The 22,271-nt window shown below is 45.2% G+C and overlaps 1 protein-coding gene across 2 annotated transcripts in view; it reads left to right on the plus strand.

Annotated features, from left to right (window-relative positions):
• Positions 1-5,784: 5,784 nt before the first annotated feature.
• TET3 (tet methylcytosine dioxygenase 3) overlaps positions 5,785-22,271 on the plus strand; it is a 64,964-nt gene continuing 48,477 nt past the window's right edge. The window contains exon 1 of one of the 2 annotated variants that reach the window (XM_087969835.1): positions 5,785-6,162. The gene's annotated coding sequence lies outside the window, so the exon portion shown is untranslated. Of the gene's footprint in view, positions 6,163-19,300; positions 19,535-22,271 lie in introns of those variants that run through there. The other variant, XM_026684771.2, reaches the window with a different exon arrangement.

Genomic DNA, 22,271 nt, shown 5'->3' on the forward strand with positions numbered 1-22,271 from the left:
TTGCTTAGGTTGAACTCTTTTGAGGGGAAGAAATGACCTATAAGGGCTCACCTGGACTCCAAAGCTCGAATCTTGAAGAAGAGTTTGAGCATTAGGAATATGTGCTGGGTTCCTTTGGAGAAATACTGGTGGCTTGCAGTTTTGCTGTTCCTCTGGAATGTTCAGAATGACATGGTCAGCATGAGATTTACAGGTGCCTGTGGCACAGAAAACAATCTCTAAGTATTTAAAGGACTTGATTCATCTATTAGATGCCTAATTAGAAATTGGATTTCTATTAGATTGCTATTTATCTGCTGGCTAGTTTGGTTTCTGAGTAGTTGATTTCTAGTATTTCTTCTTGACAATACACAGCAAGTGCATAAAGTGCCCCATCAGCCCAATCGGTGTCTGGGAGAGCAACAGAGCACCATCTGTATCCAGAACAATCACACCCACCCAGGAATTTCCATGGAGTTTATAAATGAGTCCAAATAACTTTCTAACCACTGAGGAAGAGTTCAGTTTCTCCCCATACTTTAGATCTGGAGATGCCCACCTATGGTGTTAAATCCTGAGTGGGCTTTTGAGGGTTATTTTTCAGCTGATGATGTTAAGGGGTTAGATAGAGCATGAGCGAAGAGCTAGAGGTCTTCTCTGAAGCTTGCCTACTCATCAGTCAATGTTCTCTAAGAGCTGTAGTTATCGATATAAATTTTTCTAACATCTTAGAGGCTTTTGAAGAATGGTCACTCAAAAGAGGTGTAATGGGCCTCTGGTCACAATGGCAATTCAGTTAACAATTGGACATGAAGTTTGATTTCCACTGGGTGTACAATAAGCATTTTAATAGTATATGTGACAGTTTTTAACCTCTTGTCTGGATGAAATCAAATGTGGCTTTCAGATGGGAGGCTTATAAAACGTATTAACAGGAGATCAGAGCAGCAAAAAGAAGCTACTCTGAAAAGTTAAGGAATCAGTTCTCAACAAATGAACCAGCAAACATGTGAAAAACTCTTAAAAACATCACCAGCTACAGCAAACCTCCTTCCCAGGCAGAAGGAAATCAACAACTAGCAGATGAGCTAAATGTGTTTTACTGCAGGTTTGAAAGGAAACTACGGCGGCCACCCCGGGGTGGGATTCTACAGGTTCTCGCCTATTCACTAGAATGGGTTGTTAACTTTCTAAGCAGTTCTGAGAACCAGTTGTTGGAAGAAATCTTTTGTTTTTTTCCACCCTTCTTACATTCTTGGCAGACAGCCTAGACTTACTGTCTCCGAAAGAGGTTTTTTTTTTCTTTGCTGGTACTTTCTTAAAAGGGAAGGGTTGTTTTAAGCTTTTTACACTGCTGTTGGGAGGAAATACTCCCCTGTCGGAGTTAACACTTTGAAGAAATAATTGAATAATGAAGCAGAGCTGCCAGAAAGAAGCTTTTAATGACAAGGAACCAACATGAGTGACATTCAGCAAGGCTTCTTGGCTAGCTAGAAAGATTGACATTCAAACGTGAGTTTACATACCCTTTTTGAGTTTTGGTCTAAAACTGGTGACCATTCAAAGTTACAATGGCACTGAAAAAAGTGACTTATGACCATTTTTCACACTTACAACCGTTACATCATCCCCACTGTCATGAGAAGCCAGGCGAGGAGAAGTGCCCCTTGATGTGAGTGATGTCGAGTTGGCCACGCCCACCAGCAAGCCACGGCCACCAACTAAGCCATACCCACAGAATCTGTTGTTAAAAAAAACTGAATCCCACCCCTGCAGCCACCTATATCCACAACCCCCATCTCAGACACACCAACAACAGTCAAGCCTCCTACAACTGACCACATCTCAAACACACCAACAACAGCCACCAAACCTCCCACAACTGACCCCAACCCACTGGGTTCACAGAAAAAGAAGTGCAAGATCTATTTCACAGACAAAAGCCAGGAAAAGCACCAGGCCCAGACAAGATAACTCCTTGCTTAAAAGTCTGTGCTGACATACTGGCCCCCATCTTCACCCAAATCTTCAATAAATCACTAGAGATGTGCTATGTTCCTTCTTGCTTCAAACGCTCTACTATCATCCCAGTGCCAAAGAAGCCCTCCATTGGGGAACTGAATGACTACAGACCATTTGGTCTAACATCTGTAGTTATGAAAACTTTTGAAAGGCTTGTGCTGTCCCACCTGAAAATCATCACAGATCTGCTGTTAGACCCCATGCAATTTGCATATCAAGCAAACAGATTGACAGATGATGCTGTTAATATGGATCTGCACTACATCCTACAACAGGGGTCCCCAACCACCGGTCCGCGGACCGGTACCGGTCCGTGGAACAAGTCCTACCGGGCGCTGGTTTGCTGGCGCCGCCATCTTGTTTTGATGAAAAAGTGCTTCCGGTGAGCTTTTCCGGGTAGAAAGCTCACTGGAAACACTTTTTCATCAAAACAAGATGGCGGCGCCCGCTCGTGAGCTTTTCTGGGTAGAAAGCCATTTCTACCCGGAAAAGCTCACTGAAGCGCTGGCGCTTATCTTGTTTTGATGAAAAAGTGCTTCCGGTGAGCTCACTTTTTCATCAAAACAAGATGGCGGCGCCCAGCTGATGTCGGTACCGGCCGCGCCATAAAAAGGTTGGGGATACCGGGCCGTGGCGTAAAAAAGGTTGGGGATCACTGTCCTACAACACCTTGAATCTCCAAATACCTATGCAAGGGTCCTCTTTGTAGACTTTAGTTCAGCATTCAATACCATCATTCCAGACATTCTTCTGGCTAAACTAAACCAGCTAGTGGTACCTGAACACACTTGTAAGTGGATCATAAGCTTCCTAACAGACAGGAAGCAGCAGGTGAAGCTAGGCGGAATCACATCTGATACCTGTACAATTAGCCTTAGTCCCACCAAGGCTGTGTGCTCTCTCCACTTCTCTTCTCCCTTTATACCAATGACTGCATCTCAAATGATCCATCTGTTAAAATACTGAAGTTTTCAGATGATACAACAATGATTGGTCTCATTTGAGACAACGATGAATCTGCATGCAGACAGGAGGTTGAACAACTAGCCTCGCGGTACAACCGGAACAATCTGGAACTGAACACACTCAAAACCGTAGAAATGGTGGTAGACTTTAGGAGAAACCCTCCCAAAAACCACCTCTTACAGTACTAGACAACACAGTATCAACAGTAGAGACCTTCAAATTTCTAGGTTCTCTCATATCTCAAGACCTAAAATGGACACCTAACATCAAAAAAGCACAACAAAGAATGTTTTTTCTGCGCCAACTCAGAAAGGTCAAACTTATATTCCAATTTCTTTGTCTTGATGCAAGCAGGTTTTCTATCCTTTCTACTCCCAGGGATGGACAATCTCATTTTGTATTTGCTCAAACCATGAAAACAAATTGTCATTCTTAATGGATGCAAACATTATTAACTGCAAGGAGTGAAACCTTATTAAATGTATCTCCCTAAAAATTAATGCTAAATAATGTGATATTAATCATGTCTACTTGGAAGTAAGAAGCAGGGTATTCCAGCTTGGGGTGAGTTGAAAGGGAGCATGGATTAAAGTTTTTCTGAGACAGCTATCTGGAAATACTCTATGCTGTGTTAATTTATCTAAGGTAGTAGTCCCCAACTTTTCTGCCATCAGGCACCAGTTTCATGGAAAACAATTTTTCCATGGACTATGGGTGGGGGATGGTCTCAGTTTTGTTTGTTCACCTCCAGCTGGGCAGCCCAATTCCTAACAGGCCACAGACAGGTAGCAGTCCATGGTCCGAAGTTGGGGAACCCTGTTACCCCGGGAAAGCTTTGTAGTTGTAGTAGTAGCATCTAGCTACCCAGATGTAATGCAAAGCAAGATAGGAACCAAGACTGGGGAGTCCTTGGATGGGCTGCAAACTACACTGGAAAAGGGTGGGGGGAATAATTGGAAGAAGACTGGGGCAAGCCAAGTCTTGAAATCTTTGTGCATAAGTAGTTCAAAGAAAAAAAATGGGAGTGGAATTTTAAACCTGAATGTAAATTCATTTTTAGTTGGGTAAAGATGGAAAGGAATACATCACCCAGATCACCTGACAGCTGAAAATCTTTCACCTTTCCCTCTCTGATATACAAGCCCTACAGAAACTCCTTTTCATGAAATCTGTGGTCATTATTCAATAGTCTTTTGCCCTTTAAAATTGTGGAATGTGCAAAGATACAGACTTTTGCTCTTCTAAAGGGAACACCATGAATAGTCTCTTCTCTTAGCATTGCATTACATTTTAGGAAAATCTTAAAGTTTGACAAGCTTTCATCAAGCCATAAAGAACAGCAATTAATAGGGAGCACAGGGGAAATCAGTATATCTTGGCCATTCTGGTTGTGTCCTGGCTGTTTGCTGATCAGCCTATTGATGGATGTGGCATTGGATACGAGGAAAAACCTTCCTCCACCCCTGCTGCTGATACTAGCAGCTGGGGAGTTATGACTTTCAAATGCCTTAATATTGGAAATGGGACAATTAAGAGACACCCCTCTTCTTGCTAGTGACTATGTACCTGTGTGTGCATGCAGATATGGGCCATAAGTCAGGTGCCCCTCCATTCACGCAGCCCTCAGGGGGGAGGGGGACACGAACACCCCCATCTCTACACTAGAGATTGTGGCAACAATTTATTCTGGGCTGTGTTCAATCCAATCCATGTACAAATAAGCAAATAGGCATCTGCTGATCCCCCAAATGGCCAAGATTGGCTTGGGCAAATTGGTTTCAGTCTAGGAAGTAAATCTGACTAGAGCAGAAAGGGCTGTTAGGGGCAGGCACCCAGCCATCCCTTTCCCCTACCTGACTGAGGGGCCTGCTCTGGGACTGAGAAAGACACTGTCCTGTAATGGCTTCCCAGCTAGGAGCCATCTGTCCCACTATTGAAATCCCTCTGGCTGCCTTGGGGAACACACTTAGTGCTTTTGGATAAACCGAATGAGTTCTGCAGCTCTTGCCTGCAGTGTGGTCTGTAGGGCTAAGAGCGGATTCACAGATGGCACTGGGCCATGATGAGTTATTAATCATTGTTTGTACAATAAATCCCAGTTGGCTAGGTTCATCCATCAAACGAGGCCAAAAGCCATTGCTGACAAGTTCTTAGTGACTGGATTCACATATTAAACCAAAACTATTGTCTTTGTGTTGGCTTTTATGCATATCCTACAAACCATGCAGTATTCTCTGCTGTCAGCTTCATCAGGTAGAGTGATGTTGCACCTATTGGTTCCATTTATGTTTTCATATGATTATTAATAACTAACAGTCACCAATGAATGTGTTATAGCCCTTGAAGAAAGACATGCAGTCGATCCATGTTGTGTGTATTTGAAGTGTATCTTAATTGCTGATAGAATGTAGCTCGTATTAAAACCACCACCACCACTAGTGAAAAGAACCAGCAAGTAATGGTTTTAGCTGACAAACATCACATTACTTTCTGGGGTGGGGGTGTCACAATCGCTGCAGGTACATTTGACGTGGGGCGACTCAGGCGCGCGTCTTGTTCCCTTGCCTTGCCGTCCGTGGGACCCGAAAGGGAGAAGCGTTCGTCCCCAGGGCCGCCTAAGTGGGCAGCGCCGGCCCCCCGGCCCGGGTTGCTGGGGGCGCTTTCTCTTCTCCTGGAATCCCAGCCCCATCGAGGATGGAGCAGCGGAAGGCCGTCACGGCGAGGCCGGGGCAGGAGTGGCGCGGGCGACGGCGGCCCGGGGCCTGCGTCTGGCAGCTGAGGGGACGAGAGGGCGGCTGCGGAGGCCTGCCCTGCTGCTCCGCGTTGCCTGGCCCGGGGCTGGGCTGGGCTGGCGTCGCTTACCCCACCCCTCCCCTCCGTCGGGCGTGCGCGAGAAGGCGGAGGGCTGGGCATGCATGTCACGTCCCTCCTGTTTGCTTCTTGGGGAGGGGGAAGCGGGCTGCGAGCTTGGCGGTTTGATAATGACTCGGGCGTCTGGCAGGAGAAAAGCCCCCGCTTGCACCCGAGTGTCTGTCACGCCGCTTCAAGGAGAAGGAGACAAGATGGCTGCGCGGTAGCGGCGGAGGCTCGCCGGCGTTGAGGAGGGCTGGGGCGGACGCGGGGGAGCGACGAGAAGGCGCGGGGAGGCCCCTGGCTGGCGGCGCCGAAGGGCTGAAGAGGACTCGCGCTCGCCAGGTAACCCGTCCCTTCTCGCCTCCTTTTCTTGCCTTGCTAGGCAGACTTCTCCCCCGTCTCCCTCTCCTTCCAGGGAGATCAATCTGAATGGAGGAGGAGGGGGAAGGACCTTTAAATTGTGCCCTACGGGTCCTTTCAAGGAGCAAATCGTGCTCCCCGCTGGCTTTGGCTTCCTCTGCTTTTAAAAGTCACTTTCGATAGTTTTAAATCCCTTCCTCTTTGCAACTGGAAGTATAGGGCGAAAAGGAAATTGAGGCGCAGGCACAAGTGCCAAGAGCGGAGGAGCCGCGGCTTTCCCCCTTTCTTTTCCGAGACAAAAGCCTGGCTAAAAAGGGGTGGGGGTGCGTCGAAGGGAGCATGCCTGACTCCATAGAAAGACAAAACACTCCTAGGGAAATTGTTGCAAAGCTTGCCTGTTTGGGGGGGGTGGGGGGGTGTTATGTTTCTGCGCAAGTTTTCCTTCTGAGCTTTTCTAAACCCGAAAAAGGTCTACGATGGTATTTCCTCCAGTCCTTAGGATGGACTGACTGACTAGTCCGCTCCGTCCTCCCGCCGCCTCCACCCCAGCCCGCCGGCCGTATTGCTGGTGAAATTAGCAAAGGAGCCAGACTCTTCCTTAAAGCAGCAGCGGTGACATCACCTTGATGTCACTCAGCAACTGCCCTAACTTTTTTGCGATGCAGCTTCAGTCTAGTGGTGGTGGTGGAAAAGGACATTGGGTTTCTTAATTTGGGGAGGTGCCAAGAAGGAGATGCTTCACATTGTTTGGTCATTTATTTCTTCACAGCCAAATGCCACTTTCCTTCTGTGCCCAGATGACCTCCAGAGCAATTAGCTTGCCACCCAGGCGTACCAAACTGATTTGTATCTCAGATCTGGGAGCAGCTCCATGGGAAAATCCCTAGGAGGAGAAGGAGGAGGAGGAGGAGGAGGAGGAGGAGGAGGAGGAGGAGGCAGTTAGTGATGATGAAACACTTAACTCAGCATTGCAGCTTGTGGTGGTTGGAGGTTCTTGAGGAAGCTGTGAGGGGGAGGGGATTGAATTCTGGGGAGAGAATTTTGTTGTAAGCAAGAACAACAGATTCTAGGAAGCCTGACTAGAGCTGAAGCAAAAAGGGGATTCATCAGCTATCCATCAAGTCGTGACCATCAAGTGACTGCAGAACAGCTGGATCCCATGGTAGCAGCAATCAGCCAGGAAGGACTGAGGCTCATATGTAAAAGGCAGGGGAAGGGGGCAGGTCTGAATTTTCAGCATGAACTGGAGTGTATTGCCTACTCTGGGTCTAGTCAATCTCTTGAGATGCCAGGAGGGTTGTGGGATACACCTATGGCAACTCTAAGGCTATTTGGGCATCAAAGTCAAAGTTGATTCTCTCTCATTGTTTTAAGATCATAAAACACTTCGTCTCACACCCTACTTAGAATGTGCAGGGAGAGAACTAGCAGACATGTTAGCAAAGCTAAGAATATTAGAATAATTAGGACCCATATCAAAGCATGTGATTCTCCCCCCCCCTCCCCCCCAGTCTCATTTTTAGCTGTAGAAAATTCACTTTCAGGATCTCTCTTTTGAACAGTTTCATAGTGCTGCTCTTAAAGATTGCCCTTTTGCCCACTGTGAACATAAGAACCCCAAGTGAATCACTATGAAGACTTCTGTTGTTGGTTCACCATATTGTAACTTTTACATTTTTTAACAAAAAAAATTCTCTACAGTTTCAATATTGCTTTATTTTTAATTAATTGTTGTTTTGTGTTTTAGCTTACTTTGTTTAAGAAATAAACTATTCTTTGGAAAGGAAACCAAGATATGTTTTGAAAGTACAGAATCATGGAATACTACAGTTGCAAGGGGCAAATCCCCTGCTTGGAGCAGAGTCCAATATAAGCCACATGGCTGTCCAGCATCTATTTGAATGGAAGCCAAGAGTCTCTCCAGGTTTTCCAACCCCCCCCTCCGCTCACGTATTTTCTGCTTGTTATATCTGGAGATTCACCCAGGGGTGGGATTCTACCAATTCTCGCCTATTCTCTAGAACCTGTTGTTAACATTCTAAGCAGTTTGGAGAACCGGTTGTTAGGAGAAATTATTGGCCTAATCCTGTAAGGAAGGCAGGAAGGAAACATGCCTCTCTGTTAACCCTTATTACATTCTTGGCAGGACTAGACTTCTTGTCTCAGGAACTTCTCTGGAGTTTTTCCCCCTCCTTTGTTGGTACTTTGCTTGTGTGGAGTGACCATTCAAAGTTACAATGGCACTGAAAAAAGTGACTTATGACCGTTTTTCACACTTATGACTGTTGCAGCATCCCCACAGTCATGAGTGGCCAGGCGAGGAGATGCGTGCCTCGATGTGAGTGACATTGAGTTGGTCACGCCCAGCCAATAACATGACCACCAAGCCACGTCCACCCAGTCACATGACCAAGCCACGCCCACCAACTAAGCCATGCCCACATAACCGGTTGTTTAAAAATTTGAATCCCACCCCTGGATTCACTCCTATGTGATGCTGGGACTCAGCCTCTGATTTTAGCCTTATAAAATTGCTGAACAAGGGGAAATACTTGAGTTTTATATATTTGTTAGTCTTGTTTGTTTTTTGTTTGTTTGCCCTAAGTTTTCATGCCAAGATTTTTGACTCTGCCTCTTCAGAATTAGTTGAAACATATAGTACTAAGAACTGGTGTGTTGTAATTGTCAACGTTGGAATTGGAGGAATGAGAAGATTCAACTTCTAGTCACTGCATCACTGGGAAACTTTGGGAAGTTATTTTGAACCCCAACATCCCTCACAGGGTCATTGCTATGAGGAGACATAGAAGAAGGTGGCATTCTATATGCTACTTTGAGGCCCTGAATAAAAAATGGACTGTGAGTAATCCTTGACTTACAACAGTTTGTTTAGTGACTGTTTAAAGTTATGTCACTTTTTTCAATGCTGCTGTAACTGTTTTTTGCACAATCGTTGCAGCGTCCCATGGTCATATCAAAATTCAGGCGCTTGGCAACTGGTTCATATTTATGATGGTTGCAGTGTCTTAGGGTTGTGAGATCGGGTTTTGTGACCTTCTGACAAGCAATGTCAATGGGAAATCCAGAGCTGCTTAACAACCGTGGTACCAATTTAATAAATGCAACAGTGGCAAAAAATAAAATAAAATGGGGCACTCATTTAACTGTTAATGTTTCACTTAGCAACATAAATTTTGGACTCAATTGTGAGAACTATACTTATAGTATACATTTAAGAAAGAAATAGTACAACAGTGATCATGTTTTTCAGAAATCCAAAATGTTCCATGTCAGTTAGTGCAGTATAAGCCCTGGTGAACAGGGCAAGCTTGCCCCCTGCACTTGGACCTTCCTGTTGAGGCATCAGTTTTCTGACTTTAATTGTAAGATTTGTGATTTAATGCTCCTGAAAAGAAGTTAATTAAAGATTGCCATTAAATACCTAGATTTTAAATGCTGTGCTCGATTGGAAGGTTGTGTCCTATTTTTTGCCCAGCTCCCAGTCTGTCTTGTGGCATTAGAGTCCCCAAAGGTGTTCAGCCTTACAGGTTTATACACTTTTCCACTTTGTTCTTTTTCATTGCGAAAGTCTAAAACAGAAGCTGTATAACCAACAGATTAATTTCAGTTGTTATGTACAGTTGCCAGGAGACAGAATGGAGGAAGGGCAAGTCAACTGCAAGTTGCCATTGAGAACAAGTCCCTCAGCAGGGCTGGATATTGAGGGTCACCATCACTGGTTCATAGGGCAGTTAAAATTTAATGTTTGCAAGTTTTGAGTAAAAAGGAGAAAAATTACTTTTGATAACACTGTTGTGCTATTGGTAATATTGCTCATCCTACATTTTTAGGGGCTCATTACAATTCTAACACTGAAATCAGCAATCTCATAATATTTGTAAAGGTAGATACATTTGCTGCTATAATTTGTCACATACCATTCCTTAAAAAAAAAAATCTCATGGGTATATTGCCCACACTGTGAAACTGGCCTTTCCTGATGTTTCCCCTAGAAGGCCTTCATTAGCTGGGATACATGGCTCGCAGTCTTCCTGCAGGCAAGTGACCGAGGCAAGGCAAAATGCAAGTCAAAGAACAAAAAGGAAGTTATTGCATGCTCTGATAATTTTGGGAGAGAAGGAGAAGCAGGGGGCGGGGGAGGCTGGCTGAGATGAATGGCTTGGCCCTGTGGCAGAAATTCTTCTGGCGGGCCAACTTTGCAGTCAAGCTTTCCGAGTTATAGGCATGCTTGATGCATGGGAAGAGCCACCTATTCTTCCTGAACGACAAAGGTATTTGTATGCTATGTGAGGGTGTGTGTACGTGCTTCCTAAATGACCCTTGGTCTGGTCTGGGAGTCACAGGCATATCCTCTCTGTGGTAGAAGTGAGAAAATATTTGGGAGGTATTTGTGTTCATTTTCATGGAGTATAAATACAAGTAAGATGTCTCTGTTTCCTTCATTCCTTCCCAGCAAATTCAAGTTGGGTTAAACATTTATTCCCTTTTGTTGTCCTGGGCCCATAAAACAAGGCTAACTTGGCACTGCCAGCTCAGTGTGGTTAGCTTGCTCACTAATACCAGCTCGCCACCGGCACCTCTGCTAACTCACTGCTGCGAAGTCCCTGCAGGACAACGCCATACAGCCAATTTATCGTGGGGATAACTTACCGCGGCAGCCAGAGGGAGAGCCAGCCAAGCGGGTGGGCTCACGAGCAAGCAAGCAGGTGAGCAGAGGGCAGAGCAATGGTGGCTCCCCACTGGAGGAAGAGCTGGACAGATGGGTGAACGAGTAGGTGGACAGAGCACAGAGTGATGGAGCAGCAGCAGCATCTGGGGACTTCCCATTCTCACACACCCCCTGCCACTGTTGTGCTGAACTCTGGGGCCATTTGGAGTTTGGATAGTTTGGTGACCGTGGTGTTTGGGCCATTTGGTGGGGGTAGTGGGTGGGGGAGGGGCAGGAGGCAGCAACCAGGCACACGCACCACCATTGCTGGGAAGTCCAGACTCGGTGCAGTGGCTGGAAACTTGGGGGCAGAGGAAGAATGAAAGAAAACAAAAAGTATTACCTGTCAGCTAAAATTTAAAGTGATATAGCTGTAAATTTTACTATCTCATATTAATATATATATATTGTCTAGCTCTGAATTTCCTTTTTTCCCTTTTAAACATGTTTAACATTCTCAATGCATTCCACGCAACTCTCTTTGCTTTGCTTGTATTTTGAGCAATTTTTGGTGACCAGCTGAGCTCTCCTTCCTTGAGAAAAAAAATCTAAAGCTGTGCTATATGAAATAGCTGTAATTTACTGTTTTGGCATAAAAGACCCAATGTTCTAATGAACTCACTTCCTCCCTGTATCCCTGCCAGTGATGCAAACGAAGGAATGGAGCTGTCTTTAGACAACTATGCCAGTTTTCTTAGGTCAGTCTTTGGCTGTTGGCTTGGGGCTGCATGTCACACTAGTTTTTCAGTGCCACAAATCTGGCTGCGTCTACAGAAGGATCCTGGAAGTGGCTGTGACTAATTTTAGAGCAATGGGCTGTGGAAAGAGCACTCCTCATCTCCTCCCACTGGTTTAGGATTGTGGCCTCCTAGAGGGGCTGGCCCTCTCAACTGGCTTCTGCTGCCTGCCTGCCCACCCGCCTGCCCGCCCGCCTGCACGTGGCTTGTTAGGTTTACAAACATTGCTGGCCTTGCATGCGTGCATATTCCTCTCTGACTCAGCAGGCTCCAGCTCAGTCCCAGGCTAGGGAGCGGGAAACCAAGCAACATTTTCTGTCTCCTGGTCCTCCTGTGGCCCATGTGGTGGCCACATAAGGCATCGTGGTTTTTTTTTCATTTGGAGAAACTCTGTAAAGCCTGCAATTTTCAGCTCTGGATGTCCAGACCCTCGCCGATTATGATTATCCGTATGGTCCACAAACGACCTGTGATCTTGCAGGGAAAAGGGTTCCTAACAAGATACGTTGTTTTTGGAATAGGATGTTTGGGACAGAGGGACAGAGGTAGGGCTGACTTAGCAAAAAATGTGAATTGCTTTGTGGGGGAGAAAGGACAGTGCTTGAGCCTTTTTGCTGAGTGTGGTTTCATTTTGGTTAATTGTGCCGGAATGGATGGCACTGTATTTTTTTCAGTATTGTATAGTTTCCTTCAGCTGTTTTTTATATTGTACCAGGAAAAAGAGAATGAGATAAATTAGATCAACTCTGATGAACTGTGATGACAATAGATCTTTCTAGTCTTTCTCTTTCCCGATGCTGGGATCTCTTAACTGGACTGTTGAGAGATCTTGTGGGATCCTCTGCAAAAATGGTCACCATTGAAGTCAGTCACAGAATTGAGCCTTCCTCCCCCCCCCCGATTCTGCTCCAAAGGACCCCCCCTCCCTCCCTCCCACCAGCCTCCACCTTCTTCCCTAAGTAAGCTGGAACAAATTTACGTTATATACATACCCTTGTACAAACATTCAAGGGTTTTAGAAAAAGTTTTATATAGGAAATACCAAGATAAGCCCAGCATTTGAGAACGCAAATGAAACATTGCTGCATAAAGACTTATATTTTTGTTAATGATTGTTAGAGACTTTACAGCCCCTGTTTGATACAACAATGTTGGCAAAGAATCCTAATAGAGAAGCTGCAGTATGGGGCAACTTGCTTGATATAGCTGACTTTCTAATAGCTTGGTATAGCGCTGAACATGCAAAAGTTGGCACCAACTTATAAACTTCTCCTAATAATTTATGGTCTGATATTTATTAAAAAGCACCCAATCCTGTACAGTGTTATTCTATAATAGTTAATTAGCATAAGCGATGTTCTGTTGTACAATAGCTAAATCACTTAAGTGAGATGGGTGGTGTAGAAATTTGTAGATGTGTATATGCAGTACGTATATATACTTAGATACACACACACACACACACTGCTCCCATCACCACCTTGACTCTTTTTAACCTACTCCCCATAGCTGCCCCGTTTTCTAATGGATTATGCCAAATTGGTTCACCCATTCACAGACCTAAATTTGTCTCCTGTGCCGTTTCTTTCTGCATTCTCTTCTCTATGTAGTATCCAAACCGGCTGGTGCACTCCAGCCTATTATGCTATTTAATTTTCTTTTGTTTTCTTTTGGGGAGGTGGCTGTTTGGCTCTTAATAGACTTGGAACCTGCTGAGCCAGCTCTAACCTCCCTCTCTCCCTCCCTCCCACTCTATGCTCCATAATCCAGTATTGGCTCTTCCCCTTAAAAAGGTAAAATAAGTGAGCTATTAACCAGCTTGGTTCAGTGACAGTTCCAAGGTTGCTCCTGATTATAACCATGGGAAGAAGGAGGGAATTCTTTCAAGGCTACTGATTCAAGTTCTTTGGAAGAAGTTCTGAAGCCAGTTTCTTCCAAATTTCTTATGAAGGGGTTTTCCAGAAAATTATGTAGACCAAGCTTTTTAAAAATAACATTTTGTAAATCTGAGGTTTAGGATGGAAACAGTGTTTTATTTTGGCAATGGCAAGAGATTTGAGAGAGGGGTATTGTGTCACTGTGTCTGTCTCCAGGTTCTGTTCTGCTTTTTGGGTTTTGCGTGTTTGTATTTCAGAAATCTGGGACAAAAGCAACCCAAATGATAGATCATATTCTGGGAAGACAAGCTTCTCCTCTTCTCCATCTGTTCTTACCCTGACAGGATTGCCGCCTCTGGTTTTATACTCGTTTACAGTATAAGCCAGTGCTCCCCAACCTTTCCGGCCTTGCGGGACAGGGGACGGGGGGAGGCAGAGAAAATGGTTCCATGTGAGCGGAAGGTCCATTTGCATGAGCAGCAGGCACTCAAACACACACGTGTGAAGCTCCATTTGTGTGAATGGTGAGCGCACCCGCCACTCACACAAATGGAGCTTCACACACACGCACAAGTGCCTGTGGCTCACGCAAAAGGACTGTGTGCATTCACTCGCCTGCCACTCATGCGGCCTGGTCCTGAATGGGCCACAGCCCAGTACCGGTCTGCCACCTGGGGGGGTTGGAGACCCCGATATAAACAACTGATTGGAACTGCTTTCCGCCAAAACACACACACACATACACACACTGTGACTGATGATACTACTATCCTAATGAAGATAATCAGGGCTGAGTCATGTTTTAGATCTGATTTTGAAAAGTTTTTTTTTTAAAGTTGCATAGGATCTTCTTCTAGAATCCTAGAAATAGATATTGCTGCTTTAGACAATTACCAACAGCTGTTGCATTTGTCCTGCATCTTCTGAAGTGCCCCGTGGAACTGAATTCCAACTTCATTTTGAATGCTAGGTATTTTTAGCTGCTGCTTTATTGTAACTTAATCTGAACCTTTAAAATGGGAATTTAAAAAGTTTTCCAAGTTGCCTTTGGGAATATATTTTTATTTATTTATAAATTTTTACCCCTCCCATCTTACGTAAGTGAATCTCCCCCTTTCAGTAGCGCCTGCAGTGGCTCTTGATGGAACATGACATTCCCAACCCACCTCCACCCCACTATCGGCAGGCGAGGTTACTTTGAAGGCTAGAGGTGATCATGTGCATGTCCTCCGTTCAGCTCCTATTTCAGACAGAGTCTAAGGGGTCTGGAGTCAATGGACTACATTGGGTTGTGGGTGAATCACTCCAAGTTTCTTGGAAATTGCAAAGGGGCAGAGAGATTGGATTTGCCGAAAGCCAGAGCTGGTTGCTTGAAGCTGTTCCTGGGCTTGTATCAACTTGCCTCTTGTTCTAGCACAGAAGCATGCTGCTTTCTGAAACCCTTCTTGATGACACCTTAGGAAGTTCTTCAAGTCCTCTGAAAAGGAATGGCACAGCATCGTATTCATTCAGCAGCAATAGGCTAGGATTGTGCGCATGGTCATTTCTGAGATGTCAGCTTGAAAGTTTGCCTTTCTTCTACCCAATAATTATTTCTCATTAGCACAACTCTTTTACCAGTTACTGGGTTGTTTGTGCTGTTAATCATATTAACAGCATTTATATTATATTTTTGAATGCTTAATTTCATTCCTGGAGAAGATACAGGTAACCCTTGGATTTTGACAATTCATTTAGAACCATTCTGATGGTGCTGAAAAAAGTGATTTATGGCCAATCCTCATTCTTGGGACCATCCCAGCATTCCAGGAAATGATCCTAACATGGTGCTTGACTGCCAGGTTGCATTCACAACATTTGCAGCCTCTTGCAGTCCCATGGGCACTAATTATGGCCTTCCCAGCCAGTCAATGGAGAAGTTGGCAGGGAAGGTTGCAAGTCACAGTCACACAATGCCTCACTTAATGTCCACAGTGATTCACTTAATGACTGTGGCAAAAAAGGCTGTAAGATCAGGTGCAGCCATGTGATGCCTCACTTAACAACTGCATGGCTTATGGACAAATTTTCCTGTCTCAATTGTAGTCGTAAATCAAGGCCTCTATTAAAAAAAGCAAGGGATTGGGATTGTTCTGTGGCTTCCATAGGCCTCCAAATTAATTAGAGTACTTCTCATTTGGACAACTACCCTACTTCATATAAAATCTAACTTATTGGAAAATATATATCCTGAAGAATTTTGGGGGGGAAATAATTTTTTTCCAGCTGCCAGAACAGTAGGAACTGTTTCTAGTCCGGAGGAATAAGTTCTAGGAAACTGTTGGCATACCCCTACATTGTCTCAAATATGGTGGACCAGCGGAACATAATGTGTTGGACTTCTCTAGAATATTTTGCATTTTGGACTGCTTTGGATTCTTTTTTTCAGCACTGAGGAAAGCTGGAAAGTGATTTTCTGCTGGAATACTTCAGAGGGACTGAATTAGACCCTGCAAAGTTTCCTACTTCAAGTTCTGTGGAAATGCCTTGGTTTTACTTTTGTTTTTGATTGTTTATGCAGTCAAACTTTGTGCTGAATAAATTGTACTGTACTGATAAATTTATTTATTCTGGGAGATTAGGGAATTTATATTGAAGTTGCAAAAATCCAGGTTGCCTTAGTTGTATGTTATTCAACTTGCTTGCAGATTATGCAAATCAAATATTTGTATAACAGAGTGTCATTTGCTATAAGTTGTTTTGTGCTTGAAACAAATTCTGGGGTACATGGAGGAAAGATACTTGATTTAATGGGTCTGCCATAAAAGAGTAGCCTATTTCACTACATGAATTGCTTCCACATAGGACAATATTGTATATTGAACACTGAAACAGAAAATCCTGCACTAAGTGGTTTGACTAGTCAAGTTACCAAGAAATACGATTTAACCTCCAGACTATCATCTTTGTTGCTCTTCTCTGCACACTTTTTGGGATCTCAAGATCTTTTTTGTATCGTGGTGACCAGAACTGCACTATTCCAAGTGTTGCCTCACTATTGCAGTAAAAAGTGGCATTATCATTTTTCTCGTGATCTTGATGTTATCCCTCCGTTGATGCAGACTAGGACTGTATTGGCCTTTTTGGCAGCTGCAGAACATTGCTTGTTCATAAGTGATGGTCCATACCTAGATCTCTCTCACAGTTATTACCATTGAGCCAGGTACTACCTATTCTGTACCTGTGCAGGTTTTTTCCTCCCCAAGTGCAGATCCTTCATTTTCCCACTTCTGAACTGCATCTTGTTGGATCGGGTCCAATGCTCAAGTCTGTCAAGATCCTTCTGGTTCTTGAGCCTATCTCCTAAAGTATTAGCTATTCCCTCCTGCATGTTGTCATCTGCAAATTTGATGAGTTCCCCTTTGATTTCTTGTCTAGATCCTTCTAGATGAAGATGTTGAAGTACTGGGCGAAAGAAAGAACCTTAGGGTACCAGACTGCATGCTTCCCTCCAGGTAGATTTAGCTCCTTTGAAGCCAATGTGCTGGGGGCAATCGATCAGCCAATTGCAAATCCATCTGGTGATGGTACTGGCCATCCCACATTGTTCTACCTCACCATGAAGTAGGCTGTGGTGTACTTTATCAAATGCTGAAGTCCAAGTATGTTATGTCCCCAGCATTTTGCTGGTCCACTAATTTAGTCACTTTATCAAAGAAGGTAATAAAATTTACCAGGCACGATCTGTTTAACAAACCCATGGCAGCTTCTAGTAATCACTTTGTTTGTAGGTGCTCACAAATCCTCCTCTTGATTAACCTTTCCAGGATTTTCCCTGGTATTGATGTCAAGCTGACTGGCCTATAATTTCCTGGATTCATCTTTCTCCTTTTTGTAGATTGAAAACACATTAGCTCTTTTCCAGTTCTCTGGTAGTTCCCCTGTGTCATAAGAGCTTTGAAAGATTGCATTCAGTGGCTCTGAGATAACATGTGCAGCTCCTTCAGAACGCTGGGATGTTAACCATCCGGTCCAGATGATTTCTACTCATCCAGGGTGGGTAGGTATTCTCTTATTAATTCCTTGCCTATTTTGTATGTATACTGAGAGTATTTACACCAAGACAAATTCCTTGTGTGTTCAGTCACACTTGGCCAATAAAGTATTCTATTCTATTGACTTGCATACCTGTTTTACCTCCCTCAGTGCTTTTTTGATAGGTTGAGGTATTTCTTTCCTTTGCCTATAAACAGTTGCAAAGAAGGAATTAAGCAGTTCTGATTTATTTCTGCTGCTTGTCACCTTCTTGCCATCTGCTGCCATTAGTGGACACTGTTTCCTCAGTTTAGTTTTCCTGACTCTCTCCTTGCAGATTCAGGCTATTTGTTAGTATTCTGTTTTAGTTATGTATCCTGCTTTCCATTTTTCATATTTGATCTCATCATCCCATAATTTATCGGAGAGCTCTTTGTGCAACCATGCTGGTCTCATGTGGGTTTTTTTTCCTTTATGGTATTGGTTTTGCTTGGGCCTTCATTATCTCATTTTTCAGAGTTCCAAGCATGTTGAACTGTTAGAATTTATATCCATGGAATCCTCTCTTAGCTTGTTGAAGAAACACTAGTCTTGGTCCATTTAACTGAACCTCTAATGAATTCAATATGACATAGTCGCTCTCCTCCTCCGAAGTGCCTCTAACTTCTACTCCCTCAAACATTTTGCCCCTATTGGTAAGAATTAAGTCCAGCATGGCTGCCCTTTAGTTTCTACTTCCACCTTTAGGGTGACAAAGTTGTCAGCTAGGCACATCAGGAACCCCTCCCTGCAGAATTGGGAGTTTTGCAGAATTGGGAGTTTTAACCTGAAAGGGAAGAGCCGTAAGCCTGAGTCTTCCAGCATTGCTCCCGGGATGCAAGAGCGTGATCCCAAGCCCATGGACTTGATTCCCCTTTAACCCCAAACCCCCAGAGCCAAATATCTGGGCATTTCTCAAGGGCACATAAATGGGCACTCTGTCTGCCATTTTAATTTTGAGGAGGTTGTCATTGATATGGTGATCAAAGAGCAGCATTTTTTCTGTTGGTGACTGGGAATTCTCAGATATGGGTGTGATAGTACTAGCCAAAGTGTGTATATCTTCTGTGCCAAAATGTGTCCCAGATGTTAAAAGCACTTTTCATCTACCAAATGGTGAAAGGTGGCTTCATTTTGTAGCAGTCAACTAGAGTTTTGAAATATGTATCTAGTCACATGCAATTATTGGATGGGTAAGTTTGACATATCCCTGCCCGGAAAAAACTTTGGGTTGTAACCAGATAGAACGCCTACTTTGCCTGCGTTAGACCTCGCTTGGGTTCTTTTGTGGAGTCCTCAGACCCACGACTTACTTCTCAGCCCTGGGAATGTGATTGGAGGCTTGACTGGGAAGGTGTCTGGGTGGAGCAATTCCACAGCTCAAGGGCTTCCAAGTTGCACCAGAAAGTGAAGGTCAAAAGTGGGAGGCAGTGGTGCCTGATGTTGGCTCCCCCCTGGTGGTGGTGGTGGGGGGCTGGCAGGCGAGTGAGGTCGATGGCTCAGAACGAGGCTCCCAGAGCAGGCACTGCAGATGGCCGCTGCTGTGGCCGAGGGGTCACCCGAGGGGCCCCTGAAGGCTCCTGCGGCGCTGGACTTTGGGGGCGCGATGGGTTCGGGCCAAGCTCCCCAGGCGGAGGCGCAGAGCGGCGCAGGCCTTCCTCCTCGGAGCCTGCCGGGGTGTGGCTCCCTCCCCTTCTAGGGGGGAAGACCGTCTTCCTGCCTCCTGCAGCAGGCCAGCCCGCTCCGACTCCGTGCAGTACCGCAGCCATCCTGGCGATGTACGTGCAATGTGCGGGAGGCATCATGGCCCCCACAGCTGTTCGGAGAGGAGAGGGGGGGGTCTGTGTCGGTTGAGTCCCTAGACCAGGGCTGCCTCTTCGGCGACCGTCCCTTGTCTTCGCCGCCCCCTCCATGCCCGCCTCCCCGGGCGCGCTTTCCGCCAAGCGGCTTCGGCAACCGTAAGTGCTTCCTTCGGCGCCCTTCGCCCGCCTGCAGCTTTCCAAGATGTCCGTCCGCCTCCTTTGTGTCCCGGAGCTGCTCTGGGAGGGCCGGCGCGGGGAGCGAGCGCTTGGCCGGATGCAGCCGCCGCCTGCCCGCCGCCCAAAGCCTCCTTCGCTCGCCGGCCCGCCCGCCGACTGAGGGAGCCAAGCTCGGGAACGGAGCCCTGCCAAACGGGGAGCTTTGGGTTTCTCTGGCAACCTTCGCTTTGCATGAAGACCCAAAGCGGCGGCTGGGGGGGGAGGTGGGGGGGAGTCCGAGTGCCGGACGTGAGTGGGGTGGAGACGGGCCCTTTGTGAGGGCGAAGGTGACTCCGGCTCAGGCTTCGTGTCGGAGGTCCGTGGCTGGTGCGGCGAAAACCTTCAGCCACAAAGGACTTGTAGCTTTCTGGAGCAGAATGCAGAACTTGCCCAAACGGGGTGGGGGTCCCCATTGGTGCGACTGGCCGGCCTTTTGTTAAAGCCAGGCAGGTTTACTATTGGAAAGGGACTGTCCGGCCTTTTGCGCTTCACTTTGCCTCGCGTCCTTGTGCGTCGGAAGGATGCAGCGGAGCGCATCGTTTCCTTTTGCAAGCGAGAAAGAAGGAGCGTCTTTGTCTGCTTGGATGGCCTGGGACCGTTTAGGCGAGGGGAAAGCCATTCAGGGCGCAATTGGCCTTTGCCATGAGATCTGCCCTGCGCCTCGGCAGAGCTTTGTCTGCAGAGGAGGAGAGGAGCCCAGGGTGGGCTGAGGTGGTGGTGGGGGCTCTTCTTTTGCCGGGACGGGGGAGAGAGATGAACGCACAAAGGCTCCGGGTGCTGCCGGGTTAAGGAGGAACAAAGAGACAGATCACAAAAATTACATGAGTATCCAACAAATGTGAATGGTGACTTTATGTACTGTATAACACTGTTTAAAACCGTACCTGCTCACAAATAATGCTGTGTTTAGTATTTGGGGAGCTAAAATTAAATTGTAATTCTAAGGCTACAAATACTTGCTTCATTCTGTTACCAAATCTGCTCTCTCGATTGCAATTTTGTTGCAGCTAATGCATCATTAGAACAACAATGATTTGTTTCTTTCTCCTCTGCCTTTGCTTCAGCTCAAGTGCTCAAAGGAGAAAATAATTTTAAAGATACAGTTGCTCCTTTGGAGGCACGAAGTCCCAGAGCAGCTCCTGCAGAGTTGTAGAACATGATTCAAAACTTTTTGAGGCTGTTGCGTACAGAGAACGTATTGGTATTAAATTAAAATGCAGTGTATGATCTGCAGTGCAATCCATCTTTTGTCTACAGACTGAGCTTTCATGGAACATTCAAAGCACACGTAAATTGATGTGCAAAGGCAAAACCCTTTGTGTATAGGCCAGTGTCATGCCGCATGGTAGCAGGTTTGGGAAACCCCTGCTGTGATTCATTTAAGATGAAATTATATGCTTCTCCACAAAATAGAATTGCTATTGGTATAGCTGGCTAGATGTGACCGAGGTGAACAAATTATGAGTTTGGATTGGATAGGGTTACTGAAGAAGTCTGCAATTTTTGATGGATCTTACATGTTCCTGGTTTACCATGAATTTAAAAAGCAGTTGGATTCCTCCCAGAAGGCACCTCACGTCTCCAAATTCCAGGGTCCTCAGAAAGCCTCTGGAGGCTTCTTAGCATATGTTTGCTAAGAAGGAGCATGACCATGGGGATCAGTTGGTGGAACCTCTTCATCTTGGATCTGTCAGTCCAGGTTAGTTTTGCTCCCATTTGAATCTGAGTCGTTGAATGGAAGACAATTGATGTTTTAAAAGATTTCCCTTTGAGTTTGTCCATGGGGATTTGAATTGAGGCCTTTCAGATTCAGCCATAGCTAAGGTCTGTGTTTTCTCGGGGAGGAAAATTCTACAAAAATTGTCTTGGCATTGGGGCTTTCTGAATGTTCATAAATGGGCTCTATTTGGGCAACTGGTGAGGTGGCCAAGGTTGCAGATGAAACCAGGTTGGTTTCATCAGGAAAAATATCTCACTTTGTAGTGTGGCTCATTATGAGTGTCAAGTCTGCATGTAGCATCTGTGTGGATTCTGCTTTTGAGAAATTAAGAATGGGATTCAAAACAAAGCTGCAAAGACAATAATGCTGTTAGACAAGTCTACAATATGTCTGCATCTGGAATATGTACAATTTTGGTGTCCATGTTTGAAAAAAGGATAGAAAAGACCTGGAACAAGTATAGGAACAATCAAAATTTTGGGGGATTCTAACAACTTCCCTACAACAAACAGAATATTGGACATGACTCAGGTATATAAATTTTCCCATGGTCTGGAGAAAATTGACATGAGTTTTTCTTCCTTTTACCAACCATCAGGGCAAGGACCACAAGTGAGGTTGTTTAGAAGTAAATTTAGAAAAAAATAAAACATTTCACCCTGCATAGAATTAATCTGTAGAAAATATAACAATCGTTGAAAGTTGAATGAAAAGCTGTTCACGGAAACAATGAAGCAATTATATCTCAAAGTGCATTTTAATGGTTGAGCTGGCTTAATTTTTCAAATTAGGTGTCACAAGCAGATGTGATAGTATTGTGGGTGGGTGGGGTTCCTGTACAGGGAGCAAGAGCTCAGCTGGAACTTATTCCAGATCTACCTGGACAAACCAGCCATCCGGTGGTTCAAGTCAAGTGAAGACCAAAGCCAGAGCATGATCTGATAGGGCTCCAGGTCT

The sequence above is a fragment of the Notechis scutatus genome, chromosome 7 (genome assembly GCF_049901735.1).
Source record: "Notechis scutatus isolate UNSWTSFEM ecotype Mainland chromosome 7, rNotScu1.2, whole genome shotgun sequence".
Lineage (NCBI taxonomy): Eukaryota > Metazoa > Chordata > Lepidosauria > Squamata > Elapidae > Notechis > Notechis scutatus.